Raw genomic sequence first — 6,153 nt, 5'->3', positions numbered from 1 at the left:
CAGGTGTACCCCTCAGCCTCAGTTTAGTTAGCATCAGTGAAAGTGAGAAATCCCTGGACCCAGTTCCTCCTTGGCTGGGGAAGAGGCTGCGGCCACACAGGTGTCCGCCATCACCGGCAGATGGCTGCTCCGTGTGGTCGGCTTTGGGGAAGAAGAGGCCAGGGAGCTTGCTGGTTCAGGGCGGTGGCTCTTCCAGACGTCTCTGACCACGAGTACCACAGTCACCTGTGGGATGCAGAGACACGATGCCAAACCCACCCAGGTTGCCGCCTTCCACAGCCCAGCTGTCCACAGTGTATGGGACTATCCCCAAAACACCCAGAAAATGTGGGGGTGTCTGGTCCTGTCCTCTCAACCTACAGTTGTCAGCACCAGCTTTGAGTCCCCCAGCCCTGAGTGACCCCTTCCTGCCCCTCGCAAGTTGTGTCATAGTAGACAAGGCCTCGCCTCTTTGAGCCTTTGTTTCCCCGGCTGGGAAAAAAAAAAAAAGGGAAGGATGATGGCATTAGCCCCGCAGGGTTGTCACGAAAAGTAAGGGACACCTGGAGCATGGGATGTACACGGCACTCGTGAGCCCCCAGTCGTGGGTGCTGCTCTGGGGAACACTCACAGCCTGCCCTTGCCCTTGACGGCCCTTCCCACCAATCCTCGCGGGTCCCCTGTCAACCCGAGGCTGCTCCTGGAAACAGAGGTAGAAACTGAGGCGGCCTGGGGTCCTTCAGACATCTGGCAAATTTGCTGGCAATGCCTCACTTGGACAGAGGCCACTGCTGAAGCCTCCTACCATCCCTGGGGACACAGTGACGGCTCCACTCCCCAGCCTGTGGGAGCCAAAGGCGTGTCATCAACTACCTATATGGTGGCGCCTAGGCTGTGAGCCCCAAGGGCAGCGGGAACTGAGGTGAGAGGCACCACCTATGGCCCTTTGAATGGGATTCCTTCTGAAGAGTTCCCCGAGGTTTGTTAACCGCCAGGGCTTATCCTCGGTGGCTTCAAAGACAGCAGGTGGAGCTGCCACCTGCCACTTAAGCTTATTCACAACTGGAGAGACAGTGCTGGGAGACAGGAGCCACTGGTCTGTTTGTTGGGGTGACAGGGCACACCTGGATGTTTAAGACACATGGCCCAGGCCAGCAGGACCCTAGGGTGCCTGAGTCATGCTGGAGGCCAGGTCAGACCTGAGCCATCACTGACAGACAGGAGGTGTGCCTCTGGGGAACTGGGAAATCTAGTAGTGGCTGTTTCATAAGGGAAGGGACAAGGGAGCCAGTATATCCCAAGACTGAGTCCACTGTGTGCCAAGATGGTTCACAGGCCACCCTCCTCTCCGTGGGGTCCTCAGTGAGTGGCTCAAGACAAGTTGCTGCCCAAAGTCAAGGCCTCCATGTTCTTAATCCCATGCAGTCTCACAGTGAGCTCTGTGAAGATCTCTTATCCTATTCAGAAGTCCATCCAGAAAGACCCTGAAGCTCAGAGAGGACATGTGACATGTCTGAGATCACACAGCAAATCGATGTTGGAGGCCAGCATGGAACCCTGGCTTGGGCTTCCCTCGGCTCTGGGCAGGGTCTGTCCGGCCACATTTCTGCTGCAGAAGTCTGTCAAGGAGGCACGTCTTGTTCTAAAAGAAGCATGAGCTCAGCTCACTTATTTTCTCTTACACTGCGTCTTACCCTCCAGGACAGTAGCAGGTATATGCTGCCCAGATCTGCTACAAAGAGAAACTTCCCTGCAAGAGAGAAAGAGTGCTTCCAATTGATCAAAGTCAGTTGATCAGGAGCACAGCACGGAGGTCAAACCTGTGTCTGGGGTGGGTTGAGGTCAGACCGCCCTGACAGTAAACTGGCAGCTACAGCCCACTGCTCTGGCCACTCAACAAGGGTCAGTTTTTTTGTTCTCAGGAGATGGTGATTATGGCCTGAAATCAATAGACTTGAGGGGATGGAGGTGTGCTGCTGTGGAGCTGGCGTCTGAGTCAACATGCTCATAAAATGAAACCCGGGCAGATGTTTGATAAGAGAAAGGACAGGGCTGGAGAAATGGCTTAGCGGTTAAGCGCTTGCCTGTGAAGCCTAAGGACCCCAGTTCGAGGCTCCATTCCCCAGGACCCACGTTAGCCAGATGCACAAGGGGCGCACGCGTCTGGAGTTCGTTTGCAGTGGCTGGAAGCCCTGGTGCGCCCATTCTCTCTCTATCTGTCTCTTTCTCTCCCTCTCTCTCTGTCACTCTCGAATAAATAAATAAAAATGAATAAAAAATCTTAAAAAAAAAAAAAGAGAGAAAGGACAAGGTGGTACCTAGAATGTACCCTTAAGAAGGCAGGCCTAGAGCCAGGTATGGTGGCGCACGCCTTTAATCCCAGCACTCGGGAGGCAGAGGTAGGAGGATCGCCGTGAGTTCAAGGCCACCCTGAGACTACATAGTGAATTCCAGGTCAGCCTGAGCTACAGTGAGACCCTACCTCGAAAAACGCAAAAATTAAAAATAAAAAAAGGGGCTGGAGAGATGGCTTAGTGGTTAAGCGCTTGCCTGTGAAGTCTAAGGACCCCGGTTTGAGGCTCGGTTCCCCAGGTCCCACGTTAGCCAGATGCACAAGGGGGCGCACGCGTCTGGAGTTCGTTTGCAGAGGCTGGAAGCCCTGGCGCGCCCATTCTCTCTCTCTCCCTCTATCTGTCTTTCTCTCTGTGTCTGTCGCTCTCAAATAAATAAATAAATAATTTTTTAAAAAGTTGAACTAGAAAAATGTTGAAAAATAAAAAATAAAAATAAAAATAATAAAAAAAGGCAGGCCTAGGGCTGGAGAGATGGCTTAGCAGTTAAGGTGCTAGCCTGCAAGCCTAAGAGCCCACGTTCAACTATCCAGTCCCATATACACAGACACGCAGTGACACACGCACGCAATGTCGCACCAGCAGCACAAGGGGGTGGCAAGGGGGCGCATGTGTCTGGAGTTTGTTGGCAGCAGGCTAAAGGCCCTGGCATATGCTCTCTCTCTCTCTCTCTCAAAAAATAAAAAATACTTCTTTTTTTTTAAAAAAAAAAAGAAGGCAGGCCTGCTGTTCCGTCCAGCTTCCATTGCCCAGTAGGCATCCATGTGGCATTTGGGGATTGAATGTTTCAGGACCAGCCTCCAGGGAAAGCCTACTTTGCATCTTCACAGATCCCTGGCACTTATGCAGGAGCCAGGGGTGAGGACACTGAGACGCAGCCAAACTTCCTTAAAGGATTTGCTAATCTGTACGGAGACCTGAAGACATCCGCAGTCCTTTAAGCGCTCAAGCGTTCAGTCAACGGTGTTTATGAAGCACCTTCTTTATGCCAGGCCCTGCGCCAGTGCCCAGTCTCTGATCTCATGGAAGGTTCTCCATTAATCACTGCCAGGTGGCAGCAAGTACTCCCAAGAAACACAAAGCTGGACAATACCAGAGGACAACCCCCTTTGGAGCAGGTCCCCGTGGACGGGAAAGAAAAGCCACACAGACGAGCAATTGGAAGGGGTGGTAGTGCAAAAGGCCTGAGGCAGCCCTGCACTTCAGTGTCGGCAGAGCGGGGAGCACCCCAGGGCTGCCTGTGGTCAGCCAGGCGGGGTTGGGGGGAGGTGTGTTCAGGGACCAGGTGACACTCGCCTCCGAGTAATATCAATCCTACACATTGTCCTAAGAGCAACAGAAGCAAAAGTCCACATACCTGAGGGCTGGGGAGATGCTCGCCGGGCAAGAGCGAGGACCTGAATCAGGATCCCTGAAACCCATGTGAAATGCCAGGTGTGGTGACATGCACTGGGGAGGCAGAGACAGGAAGGTCCCGGGGACTTGCTGGCCAGATAGACTAGTCAAGTAGGTGAGCTCTAGGTTCACTGAGAAATCCTGTCTCAAAATAACAGAGGCCAGAGGCCCTGCCATGCCCATTCTCCCCACCCCTTCCTCTCTCTAATAAATATTTTAAAAAAAGACAGATCAGTGGTTGCCAGGGGCTTGAGGTAGGAAGAGGTCGATTTCACAGGAGCACAGGGAAATTTGGGGTGGCAATTTAACTTTTAAAAAGACATCTGGGGCTGGAGAGATGGCTTAGAAGTTAAGGCACTTGCCTGCAAAAGCCTCAGGACCCAGGTTCAATTCCCCAGTACCCACATAAGCCAGATGTACAAGGTGGCACATACGTCTGGAATTTGTTTGCAGGGGCTAGAGGCCTTGGCGCGCCCATTCCCTCTATCACACCCAAATAAATAAAATATATATTAAAAAAATAATACAGAGCCAGCCATGGTGGCGCACACCTTTAATCCAGCACTTGGAAGGCAGAGGAAGGAGGATCACCATGAGTTCAAGGCCACCCTGAGACTACATAATGAATTCCAGGTCAGCCTGGGCTAGAGCAATACCCTACCTTAAAAAGCAAAGAAAAACAAAATAAAATAAAGCCAGGTGTGGTGGCGCATGCCTTTAATCCCAGTACTCAGGAGGCAGAGGTAGGAAGATCTCCATGAGTTCAAGGCCACCCTGAGACTACATAGTGAATCCCAGGTCAGCCTGGGCTACCGTGAGACCCTACGTTAAAAAAATTTAAGTAAAATGAAATAAATTACATGGAGACTGATTGAAGAAGACACCTAGGTGGACCAATCTCTGGCTTCCACACACGGGCACACACACCTGTGCACATGCATGCACACAGGCACACACACATACACATACATGCCCAAAAGAAAAAGAAGAAAACCAAAATCTTGGTCATTTTCAACACTATCCCTGAAAACCAGAAATGCACACACAGCCTCATGGTCATACACAGGGGGCTGCTTATCAGTGACACGCGCTCTCCACTCTGACATTATAGGACGAGAATGTGGAGCAAGAGAATGACATTCATGATATAATAAGTTTCAAAAACAATCACAGTTGAGCCTTGAGTCTGATGCCAAAATAGACCATAGCCTCTGGGCGGGGGGAGGGGGGAGGGCAGGTGGGGTACGGTTCTGTTTTCCCCTTTCAAATTTTATATAATGTGGTTACTGCTGTATTATTTTTATAATTGAAAAAAAAAGTCAAGGAAAAACATGTTCTGACCAAGGCAGTGGCTGAGGGAGGGAGCTGAAGAGCCAGAGTGGTTTCCCTTCCCCACGGGGGTGTTTCGAGTTTTCTCACCACTTGGTGATGGATGCAGACCAGTTCCAGAGACACCACACCCGCCAGGGAGCCCTTGCCTCCCTCCGTGGCTCGTGAAATTCTCCGGAAGGGGAATCTTGATCCAGTGGCCCTTCCTGCCCGAAGCCCAGCCAGATGTTGGCATGGGTAGCAGGGTGTCCAAAGGCATCCCTGGTTTCTGCCATGCAAGACCCATTTGTGCCACTAAGGATCCTGGCCAATCCTGCGTGGAATGTGGCACCTCCTTCTCGGGTCCATGGAAAGCTTGCCAGAGCCAATGCTCATCACCTTAGGCCTGTGTGAGGGAGCCAGGCTCCAGTCCTGGGGCTCCCAAGACAGGACTCCACCCCCCCCCCCCGCACTTACTTTCTGCCATGCGGGAATTCCCAGGGGGGTCTCCCATGGCTCTGTTGTCCCTTGGCTTCTCCTGTCCCAACCCTATAGGCTACCATCCCTCACAGGTGCCTATGGAACCAGGCAGCCATGACCTTTTTGTTTTTCTGATAAGTCAAAAAGTACTTATTTTTTTTTTAATTTCAAGAAAGGTGTTTTTCCATTGTTGTCAATGAAAATTCTCTCCCAGAGTTCAAGGGCAGATCACTCTGGCTAGGTATGCCCTGTGGTAAAGCTGTTTAAATACGCTACAGGTATGAAAGAGACGGGACCACAGGAGACGTGCAGCCCTTTGGACTCCGCTGCCAGTTCTCAAACATTCACTCAGCCCGGAAGCACCTTGGAGGGAAACTGCCAAGAGCATCTAGGAATGCAAATGGCTATTGCTTTTTAAATGAGACTGTCTTCCAGATCCTTGCCCATACTGTTCTTGGGGCTGAAAGCATCCCTCCTGAGCTGCCTAGCTCTGCTGGATCACCCTTTATACTCAACTCAGATCTCACCTCCTTGGAGCAGCCTTCCTGCTCCTGGATCAGAGTCCCTAGGCTCTCCCCCAGCCCGGAGTGGGGGAGATCTCTTGGGAACCCCATTCTCCTGAGAGCATTAACACAGATAT

At 51.7% G+C, this 6,153-nt stretch overlaps 1 non-coding gene across 1 annotated transcript; it reads right to left on the bottom strand.

Annotated features, from left to right (window-relative positions):
* Positions 1 to 5,780: 5,780 nt before the first annotated feature.
* Positions 5,781 to 5,913, bottom strand: LOC123457831. The gene has a single exon (XR_006635193.1). It is a non-coding gene; the product is annotated as a small nucleolar RNA SNORA14 (small nucleolar RNA).
* Positions 5,914 to 6,153: the final 240 nt, after the last annotated feature.

The sequence above is a fragment of the Jaculus jaculus genome, chromosome 1 (assembly GCF_020740685.1).
Source record: "Jaculus jaculus isolate mJacJac1 chromosome 1, mJacJac1.mat.Y.cur, whole genome shotgun sequence".
NCBI lineage: Eukaryota > Metazoa > Chordata > Mammalia > Rodentia > Dipodidae > Jaculus > Jaculus jaculus.
The sequence above is the reverse complement of the archived record's forward strand: the minus strand, read 5'-3'. Positions and strand labels throughout refer to the sequence as shown.